We start from the raw sequence: 18,320 nt of genomic DNA on the forward strand, positions 1-18,320 counted from the left end.
AGGTGAATGGTGTGAATGCAAAGGTGAGAATCAATCACGGCAAATCAGGAGCCTGCATTGTTCTTCAGGGGGTCGAGGGGACGCGAGACGAGGCCAGGCGCTGAGTTTAATTAGGGCCTCGGCGAGGAGCTTGGCTCATTCACGAGCTCCGGCATGAGAAATGATGCTTTCGGCAATGCGCGGACGAATAGATGCGTTTCATTAGCCGTTGGGATAATGATGTTTTGCGTTCAGCGATCATGTCTGAACTATGGGCCGCCACCCGAACAAACGAAATGAGGCGCGAATCTGCACAAGTAGGACGTTAAGGAAATTTCCCGCCGTGCATCTCCCGGGTGAATAATCAACCATGTTTCATCCTGAAGTGTAATTTCTTCCTTTTTTGGTTTTTTATTATTCTGTTTGCTCTGTCACATCCCTCCAAGCAAGATTTTAGTTTTCCTTCTTCATGAGGCAAGAAGCAGAGACAGAGATAGACAGACAGAGAGAGAGAGAGAGAGAGAGAGAGAGAGAGAGAGAGGAGGATGGAGTGAAATGAAAGAGAAAATGAAAATCTAAATTCTCCCTCAACAGTAATATCTCTTAAAGTGGCACTGAGGACTTGCAGCACTCAACGCTCCTCTGAAAAAGAAAACAGATCAAGGCATCAAAGATGGATTAAGAGAAAAAGCCTCGTAAAAACAGGGTTCTGATGTGAGGAGCGGTCCAGAGCGGCTCTCTGAAGGATGTGCAGAGTCGGATGGACCTGAACAAAGCGAAGGGAGGGAAAGTGGAGCGACGGAAGGGGGCGGGGGGCGGGGGGTGGGGGGGGTTGTTGGAGGGGTCCTATGTATTTTTAGAGCTTAGGGTTGGAGTGGGAGATGTTTATGATTTCAGAGTGACTACTGGAACCCTGAAATTCTCAGCAGCTCTTTTTTTTCCTCCAGAGTCGAACTCCCCATGCACGGCGGAGACTGACAGCGGAACAGAAGAGAGCACACTCAGTAAGCAGTCCGCTCCCTTGACAGTGGAAGAAGAAGAAAGAACAAAAATGCCCTTTGGATTTGAAAACTTTACCACATGCCCACTTCTGTCTATAGTACGACATGCTACTTTGCTCTGATGTAACTGAGCGCTTGATGTTTCTTCTCCAAAAAAAAAAAATCTTCAGTAATTCATTTGTAGCATCACTACTTTACACTTCTCCAAGAAAGGATTCAAAAAAAGGAATTCGTCAATAAGTTACTTTGGTGCTACGTTCTAAACAGCTACGTTAATAGACTTCGAAGAAAGAAAGTAAATCATGACAGCTCTCAGGAAGACTGCAATATTAAACCGAAGCGATGCCACAGTGAGGCCGAAGATGTTTGAAAAAAAGATGTAGGGGGAGTTGAATCTATTTTGATTTGAGTTAAATGACAGGATTCATACTTTCTACATAACATCATCATGCACACGTTCACTTCTTTTATCACGTGTAAGTTTACTGATATCATCACCACGTAATTACAATTTCACTGAAACCTAAACGCTATAAAGTTACACGTACACTTAAAAAAATCAACTGTCAGACATTCCTTACATCATGTGATATACCAGTGAGGATGGCTTAGAAAATATTAATCAAATAGAATAGACCATTACACACAGAGCAATCACTCATTTAAAGATGTTCTGTAACTTGACTGATGACGCATAGCTCATAAATCCTTTTTCGTTTTGTTTTCATTTTTTTTGTTATACTTATTATAGTATCCATGGTTACTATGGCATAATATATGGTAACTATGACTTATTTTCCGATTGAAAAAAAAGTGTAACGTCTTTATGAGCTCTGCGTTAACTGCACTTCAACCTTATCTGTATAAGAGCGCAGAAATTAGTGCGTGTTTATTTTCCGTCTCAGCGCTGCCATGTTTCACTGCTCTTAACAGTCTGAGACGCCTCTGAAAAGCAAGATGCTTTATGTTTATAACAGGTGTTACAACTGTACCACAAGTTGCACAAATGGTCTCTCACAATCCTGTAAACAGAATTAGCATGCGCAAACTCTGACAACTATGCTAACAGTTGGTGGAGAAATAAGTGTACAGAAATGGACAGATTTAAGCTTTTGAACTTTGTCTAAGGACACGTAGATGTGGGTCACTGGTATATTACATTACCAGAGACTACATTACAATTACTGTACCAACAACATCTATTTATAAGCCGATTGAAGTGGTGATGGACTTCCGCGGACGTCACTGGTCAGTTCTTACCATCCACATTGTTTTCGCTAAACTGGTACAGAACAGCTAATATCTGGAAGCGACAGTGTTTAATTACACAGAGCTCGATTAGCAGTGATTAGACGTGATACGCACTGGAGACTCTAAAGAACGACAAGCTTGATTGACCTTTATTCTTGTTAAGTGACAAAGAACTCCAAGGCGCAGCTTCCTGCCCTGTATTTTTGTCCGATCAGCAGGGAAGCCTCTCTCTGTGATGCCCTGTTTGGACTTCTTACTTCCTTCCTGCGCTTCCTGTGCTTTTTGCATGACCCTCCTCACCTGGGCGGGAGCATTGTGTATGTGTGTGTGTGTGTGTGTGTGTGTGTGTGTATGTGTGATGAGAAAAACAAGACTCAAAATTGAGTGCTTTCCAATTGAAGGAAAGCACTGTGAGCCACTTTAAAGCAAATTTTAAGCTAACAGTGGAAAAATAAGTTTGTGTCCTGAGCCAAAAATAACATGTTTATATTGCCCACACAAGTCTATATTTAACTCTCGGTTCCTATTTACATGTTTCAAAGCCATGTGATCTCTACAGTCTGTGAACGACTGTTTGATGCTAAGCATTTGGTGATGAGACACTTCACAAGTCAATATGAGGTCAAATGTCACATCTGTGATCCTGGAATTGGCCGGAAGAGCAAATAAGGAGGTGAGAGAGTAATGGGAAAGAAGTAGCTGCAATGTAGGTATCATTGGCTAGTGGTTATCAAGGGGGTGGGGAGGTGGGGGGAGGGTTGTTTGGGGGTGGGATGGGAGGCCTTTAGGGGTCTGGTGGTTCTCAGATTTGATGGGTTACTTGAATTAAATGGGTTTAATCCAAACCTCAATAACTTAAAAACAAGTCGGCCTGAAAATAATTTCAACTAGGACCAATTCAGGAATAGAAAGCTCTATGGCTCTAATAAATAAACAAATATTGTTGTACACAATTAAATAATGTTCATGAAATAAATCTATACTAAGGATTTCAGTGGAATTTGCTTTACAGGGGTTTCTAGGTGCAAAACATCGAGAAACCCTAGCCTAAGGGTGGCAAAGTCTCTATGTGTTCTGTAAGTCCCATTCTGAAATCATGTAACAAGTCTGTTTGCCTTCCCTTACTGGTTGGCACTTGCAGTCCTCATTTCAATCCCTGGCTCCACCCCCTCTCTCCAACAGTGTGTGTTCTGAGAATAAACAGAACAACAACAACAAAAAACTCCAGCTACTGGCATTTCCAATGTCTTCCCCATCCTCTGTGCGCAATCTTTTTTGAATGAGCTCAAGCCAAAATTAAAAAAAGATCATTTTTGATTTATTCATTCATCTTCAGTATGCAATTTATCCTGGTCAGGGTTCTGGTGAATCCGGAGCCTATCCTGGGGCGATGCGGGAATACACCTTAGATGGGATGCCAGTTCATCGCAGGACACCATGCATGCACAGATTTACACCTAGAGGCAATTTAACATAGCCAGTCCATGTACATTCATGTTTTTTTGGAAGGTGAAAGGAAACCCAGGTGAACACATGGAGAACATGTGACACAGACAGTAAGCCAAGCTCAGGATCAAACTGGGAACCTTGAAGCTGTGAGGCAACACTGTGTAAGTCAAAGTTGTCCAAAGGACAGCACTGGTTACTTGCAATCCAATGCCTCTACTTGTACCTTTAAACTTTTCAATTCTTTTTTTTTCCAAATCAACCCATGGCAAAGAGAAAATGTAATTTAAAGAGTAAAATTTTTAGTAGAATTTTTAAGGCCTCATGCTTAAAAACTCATAACCACTGACTTGACTCAAGACATATGTAAAGAAACATATGACTTATGACTTATGACTTTGTTTGTATGAAATCAAACCATGTTGTCAGGATATTTACTAAGCTCCAGATGAGCAGCTAACATGACTGAATGGCAACAGTGGTTACTTTTTAAGTGACGTGGTTTTGTGTTGTTTCGTGTTGGTGTTTTATGTTACTATTTTAGACTAGTGCCATGGTCTCTGAATAGATCTCTGTTCTGAATTCAACGCAGCAGAATACAAGAATACTTCTCTCTCCTTTCAACAAAACACGTCAATAGTTTGCTGATCAGACCAGAGAGAGTAAATAAAATAAAAAAAAAAAAAAATAAATGTAGCTAGTCTCTGGCCTGATGAGCTTCAGCTACATGATTTACATAAACACACTTAATTTAATAAACAGCAACAGAGGATCTGCTACAGAAGCTGCAATGATGTTGTTAAATACAGATCAGAGTCTATCAGTTGATGACACTTGATCTAGTATTTTTTTTCTATCTGTACCATGTTTGCATGCAAATTTTCAATCCAGACATTGAAATGTTGCTGTAAGGATACTATAAAGAGTAATGCAAACAAATGTTTCTCTGTCAGTGTGTGTTTGATGAAAAAAGGAAACACAATTGGCATTTTCTTTTGGAAAATTTAGACATTTCTATGTCTTTAACCAGCATTCAAAGGGACAAGAGACAAAAATCCATCTGCTCAGCATCTCCAGACCTGGCCATGACCACGCTGGGAGCCCGGCCCCGGCCGATGGGATTGCCATGGGAACCGGCCCCTTGACAACCATTTCATACAAGGCAGAATAAAAGACGACAATATCTCTCTCTCTTGCTCACCCCCTCTCTGTCTTTATCCCTTTTCTCCCCCCCTCTCCCTATCTCTCTTCTCTCCTTTTCTAATTTAGATTTAGCCGGACAAATCATTTCCTTCATTCAGCTTGCACCTTTGCTGGCATATTCTGGTGTTAGAAACAGGTTTTATAGGCATAGGACAAAGTCTATAAAAGTGAGTAAATAACTCAATAAATAATAAAAGCCACTCAGAGACATTTTCCCTAGGCAGCATGTGAACATTCCAGTGGAATAATCCTGGCATGATGTAAATTAGCTCCCAGTCAGTTCTTTATTAGGGCACATGGAGGCCAAGTTCGTTTTCCTCCCTCGAACAGGATATTGACATCTCCTTCTTGAACATTACCGGATCAATACAGCCACAATTACCTCGACCACCCATTAACAAAGCGAGTCAATTCGTCTTCAAGAAATATCCAAGGTGCTTCTTTGCCTTTCCTGCTTAACCGTCAGTGGCCTGCTAAACGGCTGCAGGCCTACGGCTTCCTGACACCTTTTGCTCGGATTGCCTTTTAATATTCTGTCTCATGACAAAGTGGCGAGGTTTGTGCCCAGGGCCCCGTCAGCACATTGGGAAAGAGTGGAGAGAAGAAGCTAATCTTCGCTTGAACTACGAGAGCGTAATCCATTGAAAGTGGCAGGGCGTAGCGGCAAGGGGCAGAAATTGCCATTCATCTAACGTCAAAGCGCCCAGCTAAGCCGACTAGTTTTTTTTTTTTTTTTTTTTTTTTTTGCAAGACATCTGATTTGATGTCAGCCTCATAAGAAGAGAATCAACTTCATTTTCTGCTGGAGTGCGAGCCTCCAGTGAGGAGGAACGCTGCGGGAGAGCCGCTGCCCTAATTACATGGGCCGCAAGAGCTCTCGCCAAGACAAGGGTGGCGAAAGGAAAAAAATGCAGTATATACTTGAGGAAAAGGAAAAGGTGTCAGTCATTTCAAAGTCACTTCCACACAGTATGGCGTAATTGCATTTCAGATGCACCAAGCCGTCCTAATTAGCTCAATTAAACTTAATTGGTTGCAAGAGGATTCTCAGTCCTAATCGGGTTATCAAAATATTGAAGCTTTCATGTGATCCATTAATCACGCACCTTCAAAAGCAAGGACATCTGCCAGCTCGTAGGTACTGACGACAGGATTTAATTAGCAAAATCATCAGACTTATAACTCATGACTCATCAATATGAACCCAAAACAGTGCTGTTAGCTAGAGAGAGACAGACGGAACAGACAGCTAATGGGTTTTTATTGCCTTCAGGACTGTCAGAAGAGTTGGTCTTACCCATTATGGCAACAGTCAAGCTGATTCATCAAAAGGGATCTCGTAGAACTTTAATTGTGGGAAAATCGATGTACAGCGTGCACACAAGGCAGTATGGGGAATCCGAGCTGTTGTCACGAACACGTCAGATATGAGAAATGTCTGAGCTGGCCATAGACTATGTATGAATAATTTTCTTTAACAGCAGCTCTTACAGGTTTATATTGTCATCTATAGGTTGATTTGTGCTGATTTTTTTAAAGCAAGAATCATCAAAGTTTTCTGAAGAGAACAATTGATCCCTTTTTAATATACAAAGTAGACAATGACCTTATGATTTAAAATTGTATATTAAGTACAGCAAGAATGGTTATTTCTTTTTTCTAATGTTCTGAAAAAAATGGCTACCTTCTCAAAAAACAAACACACACACAAAAAAAAAAAACACTTCCCTTTCCTTGTCCCTGGGGTCGCATGTCGTTTGAACATTTAACATGTGTCTTTCACCTTGGAAAGTGCATTTAGTGTAATTTAAGACTATTACCCTTAAAGCTAATTAATACGAAAATACTGTAGGCAGCCATTCACACTGAACTATTTCTTGTTTCCTGATGAAAAATATATACTAAAAGTATTATGTCTACTTAAGCAAAAAGGAATGGTAGTACCGCATTTAAATGTAGATAACTTAAATGATGCTTGTTTGAGTAACCTGAGATGCTTGACTACATGCACATGCTAGCATTATTTTCTTGTAGCATTAAAAAATGGGTACAGTGGGTAGCCTGGCTACCTCACAGCTCCAGGGTTCAACTCTGAAATAAGGTTTCTGTCGGTGTGAAGTTTCAGGTGTTCTCCCCATGTCTGTATTGGTTTCCTCTTGGTTGTCTGGTTTCCTCCCAACTCCCCAAAAGGTGTCTGTAGGTGGACTGGGTATGCTAATTTGCCCCAGGCGTGAATATTTGTGTACATGATGCCCTGTGATGGACTGACATTCTATCCAGGGTGTATCACTGCCTTACATCCAGTGTTCGCAGATCTACCACGATCCTGATCAGGATAAAGCGGTTACTGAAGATGAACAAATGAATGAATGTCTTGCCATATTGTCATAACTAGCAAGAAGTGTTGATCATCGGCATTTTTGAGTGTACGACTGTATTTTATATCACTGGTTGAATGACAGCTATCTAGGTTTCTATGTCTATGTAGATAGCTGGAGAAGATTTACAAGACTTTATGGAGCAGGGATGAGCAACACTCAAACATTCCACGCATATTGAGTCGAAACATCATACAGCAGACTGTAAAGATCTGACAGCAGCTCTCATGATGTTCCAGTGACAACGAGCTCCTCTGTGTGTTCTTGAGACCCAGCACGACCGAACACAGCCTGCCTCGCAGGCAGCCGCTGGAACTGATTAATGACAGTTTGCCCTCTTCTGCCCTTTTCTCTCTTTCCTTCCACTTGCCCACATTTTCACTCTCTCTCTCTTTTCTCTTCTTTCTCTGTTTCCCTCTTACCCTTATTTGCCCTCTCTTCTTTTCTGAAATACCCTTGACCTCCATTCTTTTAGTAGTAACAAGGGCAAATTCGACATGAACTGCTTGTTAAAGAAGTGATAAAAGAAGACGAGTTGAGCAGTCAAGTCTCAGAGCTGCTGTCCAGATCACGCTTTGCTCATGTGACTCGCATAGAACCGAATCGCTGATCTGTGCGAGGTTTAAGGAGGGGTGTGTGTGTGTGTGTGTGTGTGTGTGTGTGGGAAGTTATGAGGCTTGTGGCTTGCCAAGCCTGATCATCAGCGCTGATATGCCCTTTATCAAGTGTCTTATTAATTGTCTCAACCCTAAACAGATAACAATGATTTAATTCTGAATTAAATTGGATTAAAATTTTTTTCAATCTTGAAATTACTCGTGCCTGACTTGGTTTGTATCCAATAATCAGTTTTGAAAATGATATTAAAGAGCTGCTTGGGGTTATTTCCCCCTGAGGGTAACAAAGTGTTCGTAAATTAATAATTAAAAAAGATTATTTTTAATCGTCGAGCCATTCGCTTCTCTTACAGACACACTTCCACCTGTGCACACACCTGCCTTAAGCCTGGGAAGAATTTTAGAGCTTAATGATCAATTCCATTGATATTGCATAGACGGAGATCTGATACATTGTATTAGCCATTTAAAGTGAATCACAATGGTTTTGCTGTATTAAATCTGTAGGACATTCATTGTTAAGCAGTAAGACAGCATGACAATTTCAGAAAAAAAATATGTGAACTATCTGAACTTTAACTTTGAGATCTTACCTGCTTTGCCGTTGTGGATCCACAGGTGCGTCAAGTCTCAGCGATCAGAGAACGTCTTCTCTGCCAAGTTCATGAACGGCATGAAGCAAGGGGAAGGATGGGAACTAGTGTGTGTGCAAAATTCCCAAATTCCTGCGTGAAGTCCTGGAGCTCCAGAATACACCGAGTCCGAGATCTGTTCTTCCGAGAGCACTTTTTGTGTGGCTCTGTTTCCTCGGAATCCCACTGGTTACAGTCCTGCGGAGGGCTAAACAGAGCGTGGAGAGCTCACTTTGCGTGTCTGCGTTGAGGTCATGCTCAAACTATGCCTGCGCTGTGTTCTGCAAGCTCAGGAAAACCACATCCTCTGACATCTCTACCTCCTCTCTCCTGCTGCGCTCCCTCTCTCTCTCTCTCTCTCTCTCACACACACACACACACACATGCACACACGCACACACACTCACACACGCTCTCATTCGCTTGCTCGCTCTCAGATTGTCTGAGATGACAGACCAGGCTGACCCAGACGCTGCTCGGCCCCTCCACCCGCTCTCTTTCCACTCGCTCTATCTCTCTCTCTTAGTCTGGCCTCTTACAGCAGCCGCTGCAGTTCCAGCCCACTGACTGAAGAATACATCTGAGGAGGAGGCACGGGTGTGAGAGAGAGAGAGAGAGAGAGAGAGAGAGAGAGAGAGCAAAGGAGGGAGGAGATGGAGAAGAGGGGAGACAGGAGGGAAATGCCTGAGAGAGGAGGGGAGAGAAGAGAGGTGGGGATTTTAATGAGGAATTTTGGGAATCGGTTGAAACAAGAGTCCAAACCAACGGAAAAACACAAAAAAAGAGACCCAGAATAGACAAACCCGGGGCAAGAAAACATCTTTGGTAGCTACGTTCAATGTTCTGAGATCACACACCATGCTACAGGAAGTTCTTGAGGTGAATGACATGCATGCAAGCATGCATACCTTTACAGTAGAAGTCTGCACACGTCACAAAGGCACTTTCACTGAGTGACCGGGGCACTCAAATGGCAGTGTGTGGGCGTGGGGTTATTTAGAGTGGCGCTTCTCTGCTAAAATGTATTTTTTATAAGCCCCACATGAGACCCCCTATATCTATTATTCAGACCAATCACTGAGAGAAGGAGGTCATTACGAATGGCTAAAGGATGTATTTGACCCGGATGTTGCCATGTTGGTGGTTTAGGCTTGAAATAAGACCTACCACCTCAATTTGACTCCCCAAATCGCATCATGTCTCTGAAAGGTTTGTTATTCAATTCATGTAGATCTGATGCATCACATCAACACACATCAGGCCTGCTTTTGAGAGGTATTAAAGGTCTGAAGAAGGTCCGTTTTGAAAACCTGCTGTAGCAGTTTTTTTAAAATGATTTCTTTCCATTTTGTCCATTAAGAAGTTGGATGCCGGATGTCTGCATACAGTCCTTAGACAGAATTTGTCAAAAGTTGAATCAAAGTTGTCACACATGGAGTATTGCAGTGTGGCTCCCGTTTTCCTAGTTTATTCCAGATCTCAAGTTACTGTCTGTGCAGAGTTTCGAATTTTCTCTGTGTGAATACGGGTGTTCTCTGGGTTCTTCAGTTTCCTCCCACTGTCCAACGATGGTAGGTGGTTTGGCGACTCAAATTACTCCCAGGTATGAATAAGTGTGTGAATATGTGTGAATGGTGCCTTGCAATGGACTAGCGTCCCAGCCAGGGTGCACTCTTACCTCACGCCCAGTGTTCCCAGGATATTCTCAGAAGATGAATACAGATTCATTTAGGAAGAGAACACTAAGTTGTTATTATTAAATTTATTATTAAATAAGTGTCTTATTTATGCATAGGACAAGTTGCATTTGGAGTAGTTTGAAATTTGCATGGTTTGATCTCATAGTCTTAAGGTATCACAGTATTAATCAGCCATTTAAAAAACATAAAAGTCAATGCTAAAAATGATCTTTGTACCAAAGATGTATTTGCACATCCTCATATATGTACTGTACATAACAAAAGCTTTTTCTTTCTTTCTTTGAAAGTAATTTTTGAGGACGAATTTTCCATAACATCTCGTACACTGTCAGTATTTATCACGTTATTGTTATAAGCTGAAAGATAGAGTGGCTGCGTGGAAAGATGTTGCTTAGGCAAACACCTAGCTTGTTGTTTGGTTTATCTGTAGTCAGCAATGCCTTGTTTTTCTGTGGATTTGATAACCATCGTTTATGGTAAAGTTATAAACATGCTAGGATCGGCAGCAAAGGTAGCAATGTAACATGTTTACAACAGTAGCGGCTCACGCAGACAAAGGGTTTTCAGTGCAGTCCACATCCTTTCGCCAAGAAACTGAGGTTGCTGTAGTATGATTTAGAGCGATTCCAGCGGGAGGGGGATGCGAAATTTATGGGTAGAGAGAAAGGACCTTGATTAGGTATAAGAAATAGACAGTAATTGAAGGAAATGCTAAATTAAAAAAAGGTCAGTGAGGTAACCACCCAATGTTATAACGTAACTAACAATGACAATGCACCAGTGTACCAACAATATATGATTTCCTTGGTGGTAAATTAATTTCGAAACAATGGTGTTAGTGTACTGGACTGTATTTGTATTCCTACAATAATTTGATTGAAACACCTAAAACACTGTATTTACATTCCATTGTCAGTAAATTAAATAGAAGCCATGATGATTATCTGGCACTAGCACGTGTCCTTTTTTGAAGCCTGATCATAACAAGAGGGTGATGATCTCCCAGAGAGTAATTACAGCTAATCATTTCACAATCCATCAAGTAACAAAAAGCACTGCTTGTTTTGCTAATTAAGAGTGCAAGCTTGCTAGCATGTTATGTTAGCATGCATGAGTTGGTGCACATTACCATGTTATCTGGTCAAGAAAAGTGGGAAGCAGTAATGCTCTGTTAGGCCGTTTTGCTAATCACAATGCTAACAGAGTCGGGAGAACATGTTTAACCAAAGGAAATGTGCCAACTTATCTTAGGAATCTAAGAGTTAGGAATCTAAAAAAACAAGCCAATTCACGTACAACCCGTTTACACCAGTGCGCTGTTGAATTCTCGAATCTGATTGGTCAGAAGGTGGATTAATTTTCTGTAATGGCAGCTCTGATAGTAGTTCTAGCTGTAATTCAAATCACATGCTCTAATATGTTATTGTATTTATAGGAAGTCGTTCACAGGGACTTGTATGGCAGATGCTCCATATAATCAAAGACTAATAATAAACCTTTTTAAAAAATGTATATTTGTTGATATGATGAAGCTTGGATACATTTATTGAACATTTTTAGAAGGAGTCTCCAGTGTGAGTGCTTTCTTACAATTTCTCAATCAGTAAGGTATGCACTAAGGCGTTACAATGCATTATACACGGACCAGCTTGCTTTTACTTTTGGATTCCTGTAGGTTGGGTTTCTTGGAGGTGTTTTGACATTGTGACTTATGAAGTGATTTTAAACGTGAAACATAACGCCAAACCTGGATGAGAAGATGTAAGTACAGCGGTGAACTCCAGATTAGAACATTGAAGATAACAGGACACAATTTTTTGGGAATAAGTGAATTAGAAAGATTTGGATTGGTTTATGAAAAAAATGTGGCTTCCAAGAAAACGATGCTAACAAACTGGAATTCAAAGAATAATATTATATCGCACATTGAAAAAACTTAATAATTGACTACATTACAAAGGAAGAACTCTCTGCCTCAATCAAAAATAAAACTGCCAAATTTAACTCTACTTGGACACCACTCATCACCTAATCACCTTGCAATAGCTAACAAAACAGTCCCTAGAGACAAAGCACATAATCAAAACCATACCACACATCTCAGGCACAATGCTCACAAACACACACAACTAAATTACACACTTACATGCAACATTCAAACCAGAAAACCAAAATTGGTGTTATACATATTAATTAACTCAACTGACATTCCATCTACTCACCCCCATACCATACCCTGCCCCATACTCCCCCAACACACCTTCCAGGTGAGCACCATGTCTATGTCGGGTCAACTGTCTTGTCTTGTCTCGCCTTGCCTACTGTTTTGTCTCATTGTCCTGTCTGTTACGTCCTACACCCACCACCCACCCGTACTATCCCTTAAACACGAAGCACAACACATCTGCAAATATGAATGAAGTAAAATAAATAAAGTCTTTAATGGTCCCCAAAGAGGGGGGTGGTGGCAGGCAAAAACAAAAATGTGTTTTCCCCAGAAGTACTGGTTTCTAGGACGAACAAGTAAGAAAGCCTGATGCCACACTGCCCCCTAGTGTTTGAAGTCTTTAACACCAGGTGACAGGAGTCTGATTCTGCCATCATTAAAGTGATTCAAGGCTGCAGACTGATGAACTGCTTCAAAAGGTATAAAAACATCAAGGCCAATTCCAAAAGGAAGATGACGTGTGAGACATTAAAGTATTTGTTCAGGAGCTTTTACGAGAAATATGGCGCTAAACGAATCTTTCTTTTGCTTTTTGCAATTGTGGGCTGAATTCTTTTATTTAATCACTTCAGTAAGCACTTTATCCTGGTCAGCTTTACGGCAGATCTGGAGCCTATCCCAAAAAAAAAAATCCTGCATGAGACACTACCATGCATTCACACTGATACCTAGGGACAATTTATAGTCACCAGTTCACCTTCGGGCATTTTTCTGGGAGATAGGAGGAAACCCACATGGGCATGGGGAGAACATGCAAAGCTCCACCCAAGCTCAGGATTGAACTGGTGACCCCGGAGCTCTGAGGCAGCAGCACTACCAGCTGTACCACCCTTGTATGTTGCAATGCTGAGGAAAAAAGTATTTTGGATAAATCTGACATCAAACAAGAGCTTCAGTTAGCTGGTTTGAGTATTTTTATAGCTGAAGATTGGAAAAAGTCCAGATTGTTCAGCTGTGCTCTTCTGTTCTTGTGGCCCATCCACCTCAAAGTTTGAAGTGCATTCTGAGATGCTTTTCTGTTCACCACAGTTCTAAAGAGCGGTTGTTTGAGTTACCGAAGTGTGGGATTATTTTTGATTTTTCCATGATCATGTGTTAAAAGATACACGATTTAATGATTTAACATTCAATTCAATTTAATGTGATTTCTGTAAGTGTCTTTGTTTACTCATGATGCACATGTGTCTGTTCTTTGGATCATGATGTTTTTGTCCTTGCTCATGTTTTTCTTTTGTCTTAGCCTTGGGCATTATCTATATGGTCTAAAGTGTGTCCTGTGTGTACACATCAGTATAAAAGCCGGCTGTGAGGTTCTCCGCCTGTGCACTGTGAAGACTCAGATGACAGACAACATCATCACCTATTTGGTCTGCTCAGATCCGGTGATCCTGTTCCTGTGGTCCTGAAAAAACATATGCGAGACAGGTGAGTGAGTCGTCCTGTCAAAGAACTTGCTAGATGACAGAATCAATTTGATGACAAAATAAGAGTTTGATTGACAGTCAAAGTTTTATACAGTATGGCAAAGAGTATTCGGGATCCTAAGGGTGTTGGAGAGTCTTCCTCACCAGTTTGTGAGTCATCCTTGCCTTTTGCCGACAGTCTCAGTTTTGAGAGGGAGCTAGGGCAAATGTTAAGTTATGTAAAGAGCTTTGGATAAATGCATCAAGCATAAAGACCTTGAGGCAGCGGTGCAGGTGTTTAGGCAGTGGCATGCTTTCCTAATACAAGAGAGGGATAAGAAAAACCATGAGAGCATGAGATGAATGCTAAGCTGGTGCAGGAATGTGCTAACCATAAACGAGCTGCTATCTCTGCACAAAAATTTTTTGAGTAGTCTCAACATTCTCCATTAACTCTCTCCAAGCCAAGATTGAGGTTTGGGAAAAACATTGCCTTTTTTCTAAAGCAAAGAAGCTGTATCAATGTCTTAAAGGCCTTAACCGCCAATCAAAAACACGATCTCAGATTCTTCATCCTCCAATGATGATTCAGATGACCCTGGCTTAGATCCTGCAGCCACTGGGGCAGCCTCGATAGTAATTAAAGACGCAAAGTCAAAAAAAGGATGAGGAGGCAAAAGTAACAATAAAATATCAGCCACTCAGTCCTGCGCAAGTAGATCGCAATGGCAAAAGATTTTAAACATCCCAGAGAAAAGGATGTTTTTTTTGTACCATTCTGTGTCTTATGTTAGGAGACTGTAATGCATAAGAATCCCAGCAGATCAGCACTTGCAAATGTGCAGAATGTCTGAACCAAACAGTCAGGAACCAATCAGAGTAAAACTACACATACTTCATTTTTATTATTTATAGCATATGCTCTTCATGTTCATCCTTACTCTCTACACAGTTTCTCAGCTGCTGTATCGTATTTTTGTGGATTTTGCATACAAACCCAATGGTTCCTGACTTTTTTGGACACCCTGTAGATTTGAATCAGTAAAGTGAGTTGTGCTGCCCATCACTAAGTTAGCCATGGCTATGTAATAAATGTGTATCTTGGCTTGTCAAGGCAAAATCCGGTAAGAAGGAAAAGCACTGTGTGTCAGCCTCGGACATCCAGGAGTTAAATGTAAAAGAATATGGATCAGGTGTGTAATTTATTGTGCATTTATGTGCAAACAAACTACTGTGATTATCTCATGAAGTCAAAGCTTTAAGCTTTACGATGCTAAGCGAGGTTAAGCATGCTGCTTGGCTGTAAGTATGTACTGTATGTCCCAAGGATGAGGATGTTTTCTACAAGATCACGTCATTCCAGCAGGGGATTTGAAGCGAAGATTAAATGTTGACCTTGAAAAGCAAACATAAACCTTCACTTGTACCAAAAGACAGAACATCCATTTATATGATAATGGAAGATAAGAAGGATTGGTTGCTGTCTGTAATATTAGTTCATCTGCACACAAGAGAATGCTCTTTCTTCTCATTGTGACGAGTTTGATTCCTGAGTTGATTTCTTTCTGACACCAAACTTGGTGACAGAACATGTAATCAACTGTAAAATTGCCACCGTAGCTTTTGTCAGATGAGGCTTCGGTTTAAACATAGACACAGAGAGGATTTGGCAAATAGAAAATGAACAGCGTGTTATTAAAAGATAAAACTTTCAATAAAAATAGAAAAATGTATAGACAAAATCAAATAATTCTACATGAAATGATGTGTGCACTGAAAAAAAAACAAAAAACAATTTATAGTAAGACAAGAACATGGAACAAGCAAGGAATAAAACACATTGTGCACGCTGTTATCAGAAAATAATCAAGCATTTTTTTTGTTTTATTAACGTCAATAGAGAGAAAAAAGAAAGGCTGGTGAGAGAACAACTGTTTATATCCGCTATAACGTAAGTAGAAACAGGAACTAACTAGCATGACGTGTTGTTTTTTAATAAGTAAAAAAATAATAATTGTTGGGAAATTGCTGTAGTATAAGGAGAATAAAACACTTCGGGACATGATGTTATAGGAAAATAATCAACTTTGGGGTTGATTATCCCACCACCCTGTTGTTTATTATTTTCCTTTAACAGGAAGCCCCCAAGTGTTTTATTCCTTACTTTTTTACATTTCTCAATTTGCTATTATAATTCTTTTTTTTTTTTTGAAGATTTTCAAAGTTTATAGTATTTAAAATGAGATCATTTAAACAGTTGTGTGTGAAATTCCCAGGAGATCAGCAGTTTCTGAAATGCTCAACATCCGTGCCACGGTTAAAGTCACAGAGGTCACACTTTTTCTTCATTCTGATGTTTGATGTGAACATTAAATGAAGCTCTTGACATGGATCTGCATGATTTTTTTTTATTTATTTATTTTTTACATTGCCCTGCTGCCACATGATAGGCTGATTAGCTAACTGCATGAATATGCAGGCGTACAGGTGTTCCTAATAAAGTGGACGGTGAGTGTATTTATAGACTTTTGTTGTTGGTGGTGGTGAGATAGATATTAATCACTTGCTAGCCACATCAGCTTTGTAGCTAAACTAAATAAGAAGAAATTGTCATACACCAAACAAGCCTTGGCTGAATAACTGCATTTGTAGTAAGAGGAAAGTTGTGCAAATTTGATTTCTTTGCTAAACATGGATGTGAAGGCTTCACTAGCTCTCGCCAGATGGAGTTATTTATTTGTTATCTTTGTATTTAGAATTGTTATTCATGCAGAGCTGGAACTGTTGCAATATTGTTATCCACTTGGGATTGTGCAATATGTTTGTCCTTCATGCAATCAAATGTGCAATGTGCAATAATCATGTCTGGCTAAAAAAGAAATGAATACAGCAGACTGTTATGTTATGGAGAAACCGCAAAGCATAAACTCCTCTATCCTGAAGACTTTCCCATGTCAGAAATCTTACTGACTGTTACAAAACACTGACACTGGAGACTCCTTCCATAACAGCATGTCACAATGTGTTTTATTCATCTTATACCACAGCAATGATTACAATTTTTTTTATTCATTAAAGAGCTTTTTATTAAAGCAGCTATAAATAGTCCTTCTTTCACTAGCATCTCTTTTTTCTCTCTTGAAGATAATAGGAGAAAAAATGCAGATTGTTATGTTATGTTATGTTATGAAACTGCAAACTGCTCATTCCCATGCCAGAAAACAAAAGACTGTTACAAAAAGCTGACACTGGAGACTCCTTCCATAAATGTTAAATAAGAGAGACTCATTTATGTTGAAACATTTATGTTGTAAGATAGATTGGGCGAGGGAAAAGGAGATTATTGCATAGATAACATTACAGGCAATGAGAAAAAGGCATATTACAGATAATGTGTCAGAAATATGTTCACACCATGCACTGGAAAACAAGTTCACCATACGTGCATTGGAAATAAGTTCACTATTGTGTGCACGCATTTCTGACCCTTTATCTGCAATATGGCTTTTTATCATTGAAGGGAATATTATCTATGCCATAATCTCCTTTTCCCTCGTCCAATCTATCTTACAGCATAAACTTCTTTCTGTAATTTCAGTACATAATAGGTACACTCTATGCACTTACATTTTCCCTTACTTTGCGGAAACTGATTAGATGTAATTCTGATTGTTTGCTTTAAAACAAGATCTTGGCGGTCGCTGACTGTTTGTAAAGTAGCCACCCGCCACCCGTCACCCACGGACTTGCTTTGTCCGCCTGAAACCTTGCTCCAAATCGAGCCCAATTTGGCGTAACTCAGTGGAATGTGGGACAAGGAAACTAGGTGATTAGTGGAAAATGCTGAAGCTGGTTTTAAAATGCAGTGAAAACACATAAAAGAGACGCAGCAAACAAACTGAAACAGACTGGAATAGCAACATTATCAGACTGCGGAGACAAACTTGATACAGGTGCAAACAGTGATCAGATCAGGGAGTATGGCCAAGGTGGAGATGGGGCAGGAACTGGAGCAAGACAAAGAAAGACAAAGAAAGAGCATTACGTCATCATGATCTTGTGTAATTAGAAGATCAAGTGTCCATTTTAAAGCCTGTAAAATTTATTTTCAATGGATTAGTTTGTTATCTTGGTCATGCTCAATTACATCTGCAAACATCTGCTATCTGTAATGATCCTAAAGCAGTGCCAATATATCCTGACTGACATCTAAGACTGAGAACACGCATTTAAAAAAAAAAAAAAAAAACCTTTCTGTCTCGTCTTATGGCTTGTTTTTTTTTTTTTTTTTTTTTTTGCACAAGTTCTACTAAGTGCACTTTTAATGTAGTATCGCATTGAGATACAGTTGTTTGCTTAGTGCTTTAGTTGTTTGGGTTTGTGGTATATACTTTAGATATGAAAATGTGTATCATATTCAGCCAAAACACCAGCGCCGATCGTTTCGTTCTTCTTAAATAGCTCCAATTGTGCTCACTTTTCT

The 18,320-nt window shown here is 40.1% G+C and overlaps 1 protein-coding gene across 2 annotated transcripts in view; it reads right to left on the bottom strand.

The window, feature by feature from the left end:
* LOC113532799 (raftlin) overlaps positions 1-9,083 on the bottom strand; it is an 84,800-nt gene extending 75,717 nt beyond the window's left edge. For both annotated transcript variants that reach the window (XM_026924438.3, XM_026924437.3), the window contains exon 1: positions 8,469-9,083. The gene's annotated coding sequence lies outside the window, so the exon portion shown is untranslated. The remainder of the gene's footprint in view (positions 1-8,468) is intronic.
* Between the last annotated feature and the right edge of the window lie 9,237 nt (positions 9,084-18,320).

Source organism: Pangasianodon hypophthalmus, chromosome 22, assembly GCF_027358585.1.
Source record: "Pangasianodon hypophthalmus isolate fPanHyp1 chromosome 22, fPanHyp1.pri, whole genome shotgun sequence".
In the NCBI taxonomy this organism is placed as follows: Eukaryota; Metazoa; Chordata; class Actinopteri; order Siluriformes; family Pangasiidae; genus Pangasianodon; species Pangasianodon hypophthalmus.